Source organism: Equus asinus, chromosome 21 (assembly GCF_041296235.1).
Source record: "Equus asinus isolate D_3611 breed Donkey chromosome 21, EquAss-T2T_v2, whole genome shotgun sequence".
NCBI classification, from domain to species: Eukaryota; Metazoa; Chordata; class Mammalia; order Perissodactyla; family Equidae; genus Equus; species Equus asinus.
This window is the reverse complement of record NC_091810.1, coordinates 84,002,247-84,014,876: the sequence shown is the minus strand read 5'-3', so window position 1 is coordinate 84,014,876 and position 12,630 is coordinate 84,002,247.

The window sequence follows — 12,630 nt, the reverse complement described above, 5'->3', positions numbered from 1 at the left end:
TCCGCATGCCAACTTTGCCAACGTGCTCTGTGTTCCTACTGCAGGTGGTGTATCTACTTGCATATGCAAGATTGAGAGGCTGTGGTCTGTGATAGATGGAAATCCACAAAACGAGGAGCTACTGAAATTTTAAAATAAAGTGGAGAAATTATTTTTTTAAGTATCTGTAAAATTATAGGGATGGAAAACAAATCAGTGGTTGCCAGAGATTGTCGGGGGTGGGGGAGGGCTGACTACAAAGGGACACAAGGGCATTTCAGCTCCGTGTATTACTGGGTGCTGGATGCATTTGTCAAAACTCATAAAATTGTGCACCACAAAGCATGAACTTCACTGTATGCTGATTAACAAACAGTAAACCAGGATTTGGGGGGATCCTGGGGTAGAATGCAGACTGAGACACATGGATCTAACTGTATGATAAGTGTTTGACGTGAGCTCACTGAAGGGGTGGAGTAAGAAGGAGCTGACCTAAGAAGCTTTAGAAAATGGTGTCTGGGCTGGACACTAAGGCTAGAGAGAAAAGAACTGTGCATAAACCCTGTGCTATAGTTGATAAATTCACTTCTCATAGGCTTAGCAATAGGGTTAGCAATCCTGAAACTCCATGCATGCTAAGATTGAATAAATAAGTAAATAAATTGCAGATAACAGGAGCCAGTTTTCTCGCTGTCATTGAAAGGAGTCACAAATAAGCAAGAAGGGAAAGCTGGAATAAATCCTGTGGTGCTGGGTTGCATTCAGAGATATCAGTGTGGACTCCTATTTATTTCCAGAGAGAGGGATACAGATTTGTGTGTATGTGTGGTTAGTATACATACACATATTTCCTAGCTCTGTCCACCTAGTAGGCCTAGAAAAAAAAAGGCAAAGGATGGGCTCATGTCAAAAGGATCAGGGAGCCGACCAGAAAGAGCTTCCAGAGGCCCAAGCTGGAACAACAAGCTTTGTTTGTTCCTTTGTTTGAGGAACAGAATTAATTACAATAGTATTGGATTGTAACCCAAAGAATCAAATAAATACCTGTAAGTCCATATTGATCTATACAAATGATGGAATAAATAAACAAATGAAGGATAAAGGACAAATCTTCCTTACAAAATAATTCCAAGTAGTATGTGTAGATAGTTCCCTCTCCTGGAGGCAGAATTAGTTCCCCTCTCCCAGAGTGTGGGGCTGGACTTGATGACCCACGTCCAAAGGATAGAGTGAGGAAAGGGAGACACAGTAAGCTGGCAGAAAGGGAACCTGAAAGACAACAGATGCTGCCTTCCCCTAGTGCTCACATCAGCGCGTCACGTGCCCCAATGTGATGCAGGCAGAATGTTCTGCATCTCTGTGGTTTTCCTCCCCCCAAAACTGTAACCCAGTTTAATCATAAGAAAATGTCGGGCAGATCCCAACTGAAGGATACTCTGCAACATATCTCACTAGCAGTCTTCAAAACTGTCAAGGTCCTGGCAAACAAGAACTTCTGAGAACACAGATCAGAGGAAATCAGGAGACGTGACGACTAGATGCCGTGTCATATTCTGGCTTGGATCCTGAAACAGACAAAAGGACATTAGTGGGAAAAGTGATGAAATCTGAATAAAGTCTGTATTCAGTCAACGGCATTGCTCGCAATGTTAACTTCTTAATTTTGACAAACGTACAGCCGTGGTCATGTAAGATGTTAACATTAGGGGAAGCCGAGCAAATGGTATATAGGAACTCTCTACTCTCTTTCCAACTCTTTTATAAATCTAAATTTCTATAATTATTCCAAAATAAAAAGTATCTGAAATTGTTATTGCTTCAGATACATACATACGTTGTTTTGATCTTTAAAACATGTAAAAATATTACCTATTCAAGAAATCAAATTAAAAAACAAAATAAGCACTGCATTCATTATGGTATGCTTCTGAAAGTGACACATTATAAATTTGCTTCCTTTCTTTTGCTGCATTATTTTAATGCATTGTTTTTGTTTCCATAATAATTTGGATTTAAATTCAGGAAAATGTCAGTTCAAGTTTTGTGCAAATGTTGTTTCTCTATTTCTCTTTTCTGATCTTGAGGATTAAACCCCAATTTGGGCTAGATTCAGAAATAATAGAAACAAATCTGCTAATTGAAATTCATTTGCAATGGCTGAATTAGGCTCCCTCCCCTGGGTTTAACGGAGCCAAGCAGGAGGGCTGCTTCCTTGTGGGTGGGAGAGAATAGAAACAGCAAACAAATGTCCCAGGTAAACTTGCCACACAGAAACTTTCAGCAAAGAGGCCTGTTTTCATTGTTAAGGGTTGGTCAGAGAACTAATTTGGATATCTACTTCCTTCCAGATTTGTTTCGTGCCCATTTCAGCTGAAACATACAAATCACTGATGGCAGATAGAGGCATGAGCTGCTCTGCCATAATAGGTAATCCTAGGTATGCAATCAGGTGTTTTGTGACTGTCACTTAAGCAGCCCCTGACAAACGTCACTGCCGCTGAAGCCAGACACAAATAGATGAGGCGCCTTCTGCCCATCTCTTGTGCCAAGGCATCAGGCAAAACACATCATCTATGACAGGGCGGCATTAAGCAAATTAATGTTCAGGAGTTTTTAAAATAATAATTCTTTTAAAAAGCAAGAAATTTATTTTTCAGGCGTGATTAGGGAGAAAAATTGTGGCAATCAAACGTGAGGATGGCTCCCAGCTGCTGTAAACAGGGCTCGGCTCCCTCCTCAGCAGCCATATCTTCTATATTCTGGAGTTAGGGGGAGAAATCTGGAGTCCGAGAGCCATTCTTCCCTTGCAGATTCTGAGATGTGCTGTAGGAGGAAGACAGGCATCGCTTAGGAAGAATCCCCCAAGCCAAGCCACAGCTGTGTAGATGACCCAGGGAGGGCCAAGGACAGTGGCCCTGAGGGGCAAAAAGGTCCACACCGTTCACTCTTGTCTCTGGGATCCAAGGGCAAGAAAAGAGGACGCTCACCTGACGCAGTCGCTCCCTGAGTGGTCTCCCTGCTTACACGTTTGCCAGCTACAGTCTCTTCTCTGAACAACCAAATGAGCTTTTAAAAAACGTAAATCAAATCTCATCACTCCTTTGTTTAAAAGTCCTCCGACGGTTTTCCATCACACTCGTATTAAAGTTCAAAATCCTGATCTTGGCCTACAAGGCTCTTGGGATGTGGCTCCTTCCTCCCCTTGTCTACACCACCCTTCCCCTCTGTCACTACACTCCAACCAGCTGTCTTCCTGGTTGTTCTTCTAAAATGTGAAGCCCGTTCCCATCTCAGGACCGTTGCACTTGCTCTTCCCTCTTTCTCAAATTGTTGTTTCCCTAGATCTTCTTGGGGCTCATTTCTTCACTTCAATTATGGGCTCAGATGTCGTGTTCTCAGAGAGGTCTTTCCTGACCACCTTATCTATAAAACTTCCTCTACACGTTGCCTCCATCACTCTCCACTCTTCCACTGCTTTAATTTTCCAAAGCACTTAATTGTGCTTAAAATTATTCACATATTCATTAACTGCCTGCCTCACTAGAATAATGACTTCCCACAGTATCACAGGGCCTAAAATAGGGTCATGGTCATCAATTCACAAATACTCCAGTTCATTTCCTTCCAGATACATTTGCCATGTAATTTGCTTTAGCCAATGAGATGTAAGTAGAAGTGACATGTATCACCTCCAAATAAAACCTTGAAGAGCCGGTGCATGATTCACCACGTTCCCTTTCCCCTGTTGTGGAGGTCAGGGAAGCACGTGTCAAGATGGAACCTGAGCAAAAGGCCCCTGACGACTCACATTGGACATGTAGCAGAGAAAAATAAATTTTTGCTATTTTAAAGCCCTGAGCTTTGGGGAGCTGTTAGTTGTTTCAGCATAATCTAAGCTATCCTGACTAGAATAGTGCCTGAATGAATAAACGAATAAAGCAGGGCAAAGTGAGGGACTTGATGACAGTGTTACAGGTCCAGCCTCCCTCCACAGGCAGGGGTCACACGCAGTGTGCTCCCTCTCGGTCTAAGTTATTTGCTTAGAAAATAGATCTCCCAACGGAGCCCTGGCAGAGGGGCATCTCTGGTGCAGGAGCCTGGGTGAGGCACTGTCCGACCCCTTTGACGATTCTAAAAGCATAGCTTTTGGCATCTGCTGTTCTGGGCTCAGATCTCTACTGCTCCCTGGCTATGTGACCCCCGGCAGTTTACTAACCTCTCTGAGCTTCAGTTTTCGCATCTGTAAAATGTGGACAATAATAACCCCTATCTCACAGGACAGTGAGAATTAAATAACAAAATGCATTTACAACACTTGACTAAGTGTTTGGCACAGACTATGTGCTCAGTAAATGCTAGCTACTAAAAATACGGATATTTTCCGAAACTCTAGAAATCTCTCAGGTAGGAGCTACAAGACAGAAAGGAGAAGCCACTATCTCAGAATGGATCAAATGTGGGAGAAACGAACGAAGGAATATTCTCCTAAAACAACCAAAATGGCCCAGAGTTCAAAATAATTGGAATTCAAATGAAGGCACAGAAGGACACAGAGAGACGCCCAGCCACCACCTCTCCACACGATTCGGCACGCTGTGAGGGAACAGCCACACGGGTCGTGTTTGTGCTTTTAGTGTTATCGTATTTTTGCACAGACCTTTTAATCTCAGAAATTAAATGACTACTCTAGAAGGTTAAAGGATTTTTACCCTCCCTCCCCCTGGTTGTATTTCCTTTTGAGACATTTTAAAAGTTTTCAGTAAAAAAAAAAAAAAATATGCTGTAAAAGGCTAGGTTGAATTATACGATACATTGAAATTAAAATGAAATTTTAAATTATCATGTAGTTGGGGATGATGTAGAATAGTGATAATAAATAAAGGTTAAAAGGATGATGGCAGATCCTTTTTCATGGTTTTTATTTTTTTCCCTTTTTGTTGTTTATAAAAACCTTCTCAGAAGATTAAAAATAATATTTCTTTCCCTATTGATTTTTTCTTTTCCCATTTGGCAAACATTAATTTATCTCCTGTGTTTCTAATGGAGCTGATATTAATACAGCTTTATTTATTTATTTCATCCTCTGGACATTGGCATTACTGATGACAGCCCTGCCTGAGGACAGCAGCCAGACAGCTCTGGAGGCGACAGGACATTCCCCAGGGCAATCTTGCTGGGTTCTCTTCCCACTAGCCTCTCCCCAGTGTCTGCATGGAAAGGCTCTGGCCTACACCACCCGAGCCTCAGGGACTTCCAGCCCACCCCACTGCCCTGTGAAGGCTGGTTCGAATCCCGCCCAGGGCCCTGCTCGCATGGCTCCCTCTGCGTGGAAGAATTCCTCTTCTCCACTCTCCCACCTTTTTTGAGGCCCCAGCTCAGATTCTGTCCTTTGGGATGAAGATTGTCCTGATCCTTTGTTCATGGGACACAAACTTCCCAGCAGAATGTTTCTAATGTATTCAACACACCTTTGACGTGCTAGACCCTGGGCCATATTCTGGGAATCCAGCAGTGAGTCAGACATAGTTCCTGCCCTCAAGAACATCAGTCCAGTCAGGGAGACACGACTGCAGCGCTGCAGCGCAATGCTCCTCTGTGAGAGCACAGAGGAGGGGCACACCCTTCCAGGGTTCTTACCCAGGCTGGGATGAGGGAAGACTCCAGAATCAGGTGATGTCTGACCCGAGTCTTGAAGGAAACAAAGGAATGAAAGGAGGAAGTTGGAGAAGAGAGCGCCAAGGACTTGCTCAAAGTAACACAAGAGGTTGGCCAGGCCAGGACCAAAACAGGTTCCCAGATACATTTGCTCTTCCCTGCCTCCTGCCAGTTCATGTCTGCTTTTCTCATGTTCTGGACATTGCCTGTTAGTTAAACCCTGCTTCTGGGCTTAATTAGTTATGCTGTCTGGTACTTTTATACAATTTAAAGCTCAAAGGAACTACTCTAATAGTGGAGAGTTCCAGCATGTGGCAGAGAAAAGTTTGAAGGCACAAATGCTTCTTTGGATTTTCATATAAATATTCTGTTATCTACTGCACGCTGCCCTCAACTCACCATCACTAAGGCACCGAGGTTCTTCAGACAGCCTAAGACTCTCTGTTCACACAGATGTGAGGAGAACCCCACTCCTCCACAGAGCGTCACCTCTCTGCAAAGGGTGGAGTTGGGCTGGGGTCTGGGTATCAGAAGAGAACTTCTGCTCTTCTTCTAGCCCTCCTCTCCTACCATCTTTTTCTTACAGAACTTTCTGCCAAAATCTGCATACAAACTCTCTTCTCAGAGGGCCTCCTCACCAGTTCACCAAGACCTGGTCAAAGACGTCTGTATTCATTGAGGAAATGCTGGCTGCAGTAATTATCAAACCAAGAAGAATAATGGCTCAAACATATTAGACGTCTCTTTTTTCCCCAAGTAAAGTCCAAAATGACTGTTCCTGATTAGCAGGTGGCTTTCCTACGAGCAATGATTTAAGGCTCCTTCCATCTTATGGTTCTGCTGTCCTCAACACACGGCTTGCAGAGTCATCATGCTTGCCTGCATTAAGTCTGTAGAAAGCGAACGAGCACAGAGGCTCTAATGGTCCAGCCTGGATATGGCGTACGAAACTTCCACTCCAATGTTAATTCTAGAACTTAGTCACATGGCCACATCTAACTGTGTATAGTCCGACTGAGTGTCCAAGAAAAAGAGAAAACAGTCATGCTAACGACTAACAACTAGCAGTCTCTGTCAAAACATGAATTCCAGTCTTAGGTTCCACAGGGACTCAGTAAAAAACAGCTATTATTCTCTGGACACAACTGTGGGCTTTGGGAGATTGCTGGTGATGGCTTGATCCATTTTCCTCCCTGTAAAAGCAAAGGTTCACACAACAAATAAATCATGGAGCCGACTCTGATTCCAAAGCTACTTGGCTATGCCACGTCAATAAGATTTAGATAAAATCCCTGCTCTCAAGGAGCTTACAGGGGAAAGGTAACGGGAAACAAACTAGATGCTTACTAACTCAGAGTTTACTGTTTATTTCTAACTGGAAAAAGATCATCACTTTCATTTTTCACCAATGTAAAACCCTTTGCACTCTCTGTGGGTATTGGCTCTTACCCAAGCCCCTAGTGGTAGTTATTGGTGCTTCTCACCAAATATTTCCGGTTCTCTCCACTTTCAGGCACTTGCTACAATTATACTTCCCTGACCCCTTGAAGTTAGTTGTGGCCATGTGACTTCCTTTGAGTAATAAAATGTGAATGGAAGTGACATGTCACACTTTCAGGAGGAAATTTTAAGAACCAGGGCACAATTTGCCAGAGCCCTCTTTTCCTCTGAGGGTAACTACCAGCAACATTCAAGATGGTAGATGCGGGGCCAGCCCCGTGGCCGAGTGGTTAAGTTCACGTGCTCCACTTCGGCAGCCCAAGGTTTCACTGGTTAGATCCTGGGCGCGCACATGGCACCGCTCATCAAGCCATGCTGAGGCGGCGTCCCACATAGCAGAGCCAGGAGAACCCACAGCTAGAATATACAACTATGTATTGGGGGGCTTTGGGGAGATGAAGAAATAAAAGAAGATTGGCAACAGATGTTAGCTCAGGCGCCAATCTTAAAAAGAAAAAAAAGATGGTGGATGCTCCATCAGCCTGGGCCCTGAAGTGAGGAGACATGGCACAGAGCCCCCAGCCAGCCTGCACTGGACCTGTAACATGAGCATGAAAAAGACACTTATTACTAGGAACCATGAAGTTTTTGCTGTTTTTGTAACTGCTCCATAAACTTGCCTATCCTAATAGACCCCTCCCTGAGGAATGCGACACCCAGAAATTTAAATGCATAATCATTTATTTAGTAGAACTCTTGACTTAAAAGAAAGCAAAGTCCCTTTAAGGCAAATAGATTATTCTTAGACTTATCATAGAAGTACAAACAGAGTCCAAATTTATGAATTTACTCCCTGGTGGGCTGGTGGTCTCTCCTTCCATCTTATAGCCATCAGAGAACTCCAAAGCTTAGGATAATTCTGCTGATGTGCTTGTCTGTGCTGTTAAAAAGGCCAAGGAAGAAAAGCAAACTTGGCCGCTTTAAGCGCTGGATGGTAGCAGACTGCAAAAACAGAAACATTCAAGGCTCAAAGCAGTGAGAACCCAATTATGATGAACTGTGTGTAAGAGAGGAGACTGAGCACACGGAGGGGCTTAGAAATCAGTGCAAGGCTGGTGGCCTTTGTAAAGTTTGGTCCCAACAGCCAGGTCCAAATGGGAAGTGAAGGATGTGGCAGGATTCCAGGAGGCAGCAAGCAGAAGCTGTTTCTCTTTTGCTTTCTTTTTGGATCAGGCAGAAGCAGAGTGAAGACAATCCAAGTCAGTTAAAGAAACCAAGATGAGGAGGCTAGGCGCTCCAGCGAAAAGCAGCGCTGAAAACAGATCTGTTGAGACAGCTCATCCAGCAGGGGTGAGAGGTCCTTGAGGGGATTCTGTTCAAGAAAATAGTCACAAAAACTCCAGTTCTGCCACGTAGCAGGAGCAGCTCGACCAGAGACTGCCCCTCTCAGACTAGAGGCAGTCAAGTTGAAGTTTGAGTCCCAGGGATCAATGATGAGGAAATAATCATCAATGGCGACCAGGTACTAAAGTTAAACGGAAAGGTCCTATTAATCACTTTTAACCTCAACGGTAAATTGTTAATTGTCAAATTGAGAAAACTCAGTGTTTCTACCTCTTTTTGAGGAGGGGGAAAATAACGTATAGTACTGGATTTTGGAGTCTGCTCTCCCTGGGTTAGACTCCCGCTCTGCTGGAAAACTTGAGCAAGTTTCCAAACCTCTCTGCTCCCCAGTTTCCTTTTCGGCAAAATGAGCATAGTTCTACCTTCCTCATTGGATTAAATGGGATGAGATGGAGTGTTCTTGCTGGCCAGAAGTGAGACTCAGTACCTTTAGATGGATGATGACATCCCTTCCTACAGAATCTGTTTGCAGGAGGGGCGTCTCTGTACTTGGTTGGCAGAGAAAAGAGCAGGATGAAGGGGTTTTTCAGTGCAGAGAATCCTAGGGGGAGAAGGCAATGAGGGGGATGGCCAGGATATGTGGGTTGAGATATCATCTGTTCCCTTGCTGGTCCGGAAGGGTGGTAAGAGAAGGGAACTGAAAGATCTGCATGTAGGAAATCTGCATAAAATTGGACAGCCCTCATGATTCTGCTTCTGGGCTTGGGTGACCCAGTGAAGCCTAGAGGGGAGTCAGGGGGGACCATTCTCTTCCTGATGCCCCCCAAGCCTGCTCTGCCACATTTGCATTCACAGAATGGTAAAGTTTAGAAATTCAGATCACAGAGACAACATATGTAAATCGCTGGGACTGTGACTGCTGTAGTAGTTTTTCAGTAATTATGCAGCCTATTTCATTAAATCTTCCTTCAAGAAGTATTCCTCTTGAAATGTGGGCTTGGTAGCTCCTAAACAGATTCTAATTTCTTAAAAACCATTTGTATTTATCTAGGAAATAAAATATGAGTGGATCTTGAGGGCATCCCTAATTACTTTCAGTTTTCTCATCCTGCAGCAATTCTAACAGTGGAGACTTGCTACCACAACCTGTTGTTTTCCAAAAGCCAGTCTAGGTTTAGTTGCTAGGCTGGCTGCCGAAGAATTACTTGGGCAACTTGTCAAACATGGAGATTTCCAAGCTCTAGCTTGAGAAATTCAGATTCAACAGAGCTAGAAGATTCCACAGGTGATTCTGACATGCATTCTGGCTTGAGAACCACCATCTCAAGCAATTCCATTGTCCACCCATGACAACTGATAGACTGCAGACATAGAAAGGTAAAAAGAATCCAATCCTGGGGACATAATTTGCAAATCCAATCCATTTCAACAAAAGAAAAGACATAAGTGGAAGTTCAAGTAAGTGAAAGAGGAAGAAGCTGCCCATATACAGATATTTTGTTGACTCTTGATCTTGTTTGTATCCTTCCTGAGGCTTGTTGAATGGAATGAAAGTCAACAGTATGAAATGATGCAAGTGTTGGCACCAGGGAATCACACGGATGGTACGTTCTTCTGATGAGAAATTAGACCAGCTTCTGTTGAGACACCTCTCTAAATACCAAAGGTGGTTTAAGGAAAAGCTGCTGCACATCAAGTTCCAGGCTGTTTCATAACTAATCAACTACCACATATTCTTTCAGAAATGGTGTTATGTACCTACTACGCACCAAGCACTATCCTAAGCCCTGGATGTACAATAGTGGATGGGACAGGCACAACTCCCTACTCACAGAGCTCACATTTTAGGGGAGGCAGACACACAATAAACAAATATTAGATAGCATTGAGTGCTATGGAGAAAAATAAAGGAAGGACAATGGGGCATTCAGGGAAAAACGTTGCAACTTTCATTGAGGTGGTCAAGAATGGCCCACACTGAAAAGGTGACATTTGAGCAAAATAAAACTTAAAGGTCAGGAAGTAAGCTTTTTGGTGTCTGGAGGAGGGTGTTTAGTGAATGCTTATCTGAAGTCTTTGAGAGATAGCAAAGAGACCAGTGTGGCTGAAGAGGAAGATGTAAGGAGAAGAAGAACAGAAGAAGAAATCAGTGAGGTAAGAGAGGAGACAGATCATGTCGGGTCTTGCAGGACAGGATGAGGACTTTGGCTTGTACTGTAAATAAGGTGGGAAGTCCTTGGAGTGTTTTGTACACAGATGTGACACGATCCAACTTAGGGATTCACATGATCACTTTGGCTGTTCTCTAGAAAACGGACTACATAGAAGTGGGGAGGAGGAGAGCAGAGGAGGAGTAATTGGAAAACCCTTTAGGAAGAGATTGCAATGATCCAGGTAAAAAAAAAATAATGATGGCTTGCACTGGGTAGTGGGAGTGGAAAAGGTGAAAAGTGATCAGGTTCTGGATATATTTAAAGGTAGAGTCTGACAAGGTGTGCTGATGGAGTATCTAAATGCAGGAATCAAGATGATCACTAGCTATCTGGCAGAACCAACTGGAAGGATTGGTTGCCAATAACTGAGATGGGAAAGGATGGAAAGTAGAGTGTGGTGTTTGGAAATGTCACTGTGCCTCTCTATTACAATGCAAATTAATCAAGAGTTTATTCTGTTTCCCGAAAAGAATAAGGAAAATAAGCTTGAGGCATGCGTCCAGGGTTGTTGTAAGAATTAGATATAGTCTATGCATGTAGGGAAAATATCTAGATAAGCAGCTGTAAATAATGGTTTCTTATAAAAAGTAGAAAGGGAAGAGTTCACAAAATTTTCTTTTTTACTTTTTTATCTCTTAATATTTTACTGTGGACATGTTTTAATTTTTAATTATATATCAATGCTGCTCAACAATAAAAAATAAAGAACTTTTGATGCATGCAACATGGATGAATCCCAAAAACATGTTAAGTGAAAGAAGTCAGAAGCAAAAGAGTACATAATGTATAATTCTATTTATATGCATTTAAAGGACAGACAAAACTAATTTATGGTGACAGAAGTCAGAATGGCGCTTGATTCTGCAAAGCAGGGAGTGAAGGATTGACAGGAAAGGGCAGAAGAGAATTTTAAACTGCACTCAAGTTAATGTTCTTAAATGTTGCCTTCTAAATACTTCCTGGGAGTAAGTACCTAAAGTAGAAACATGGCTGCTGCTCTTCAGTCCACAAATTGCTACATAATGTGCATCACTTTTTTCAAGATCTGTCTGATTGGTCATGCACTGTTCACACACAGACAACAAAGCATGTAGTTGTGTGGCTTCCTCATGTCCCAGTGATAAACCCATGACATTCTACAAAAATGAATAATCAAAGATGAATTGACCAACAAAGACAAAAGTGAAAACAAGGAATTAAAAGTAGTAATATTGAAAATAGAATTCAAATCAAGAGTAAACAGACTCAAAGAAGAAATAGCTGACCATGAAAATGTTAACAGTACTGCCATTCAAGAAACTCTTAATATGCTGCCAGAGGAATTTAAAGAAGGCAAACTTATGGATATAAATGGGTATTTGTGATGAAAAGGATGAAGATGTCCCAGAAGATCCCAGCAAAAACTTCCACTAAAGGAACTCTCAGAGATATTTCAAGACATCAAAAGCAAATGGATAAAATGTTGGAAGCTGACCCAAACTGAGAAAGGAATATGACAATTTGTCAAGACATAGAAAAGATTCTCACTTTGTGTTGTAGGAGAAGGCAATCTCTATTCAAACTTCTCTTTAAGACTTTTAAAACACTTTAATTCTCAATGTTTTTAATGTTTTAAATTATAGTGTCTAAATGAATATTAGTTTTACTATTTTTTATTTCCCAATACATTTATAAACAACAATAAGGGAGATTTTAATGTTTTGACAAAAACTTTTAGAGGTCATGGAACAAACATAATTTTTCCAGTTGATAAAGGTCACTTTGTACGATTTCTTCTCACACAGTCATGTTTTGGTTCCAAACTACCATACAAAGCAAGAATGCCTGTGCTTGTATAACTTGTAAAAGACATACATTAAATTATTTTTCTTGTTTTATCAACTTCAGACATTATCTCTTAATATCCCTTAGGTTGGATGATGGCATTAATGCTCCTGCACTACCCTCAACTTCTATTCCCCTTTTATTCTCTGATAGATTCCAAGAATTGAAAGCCAAT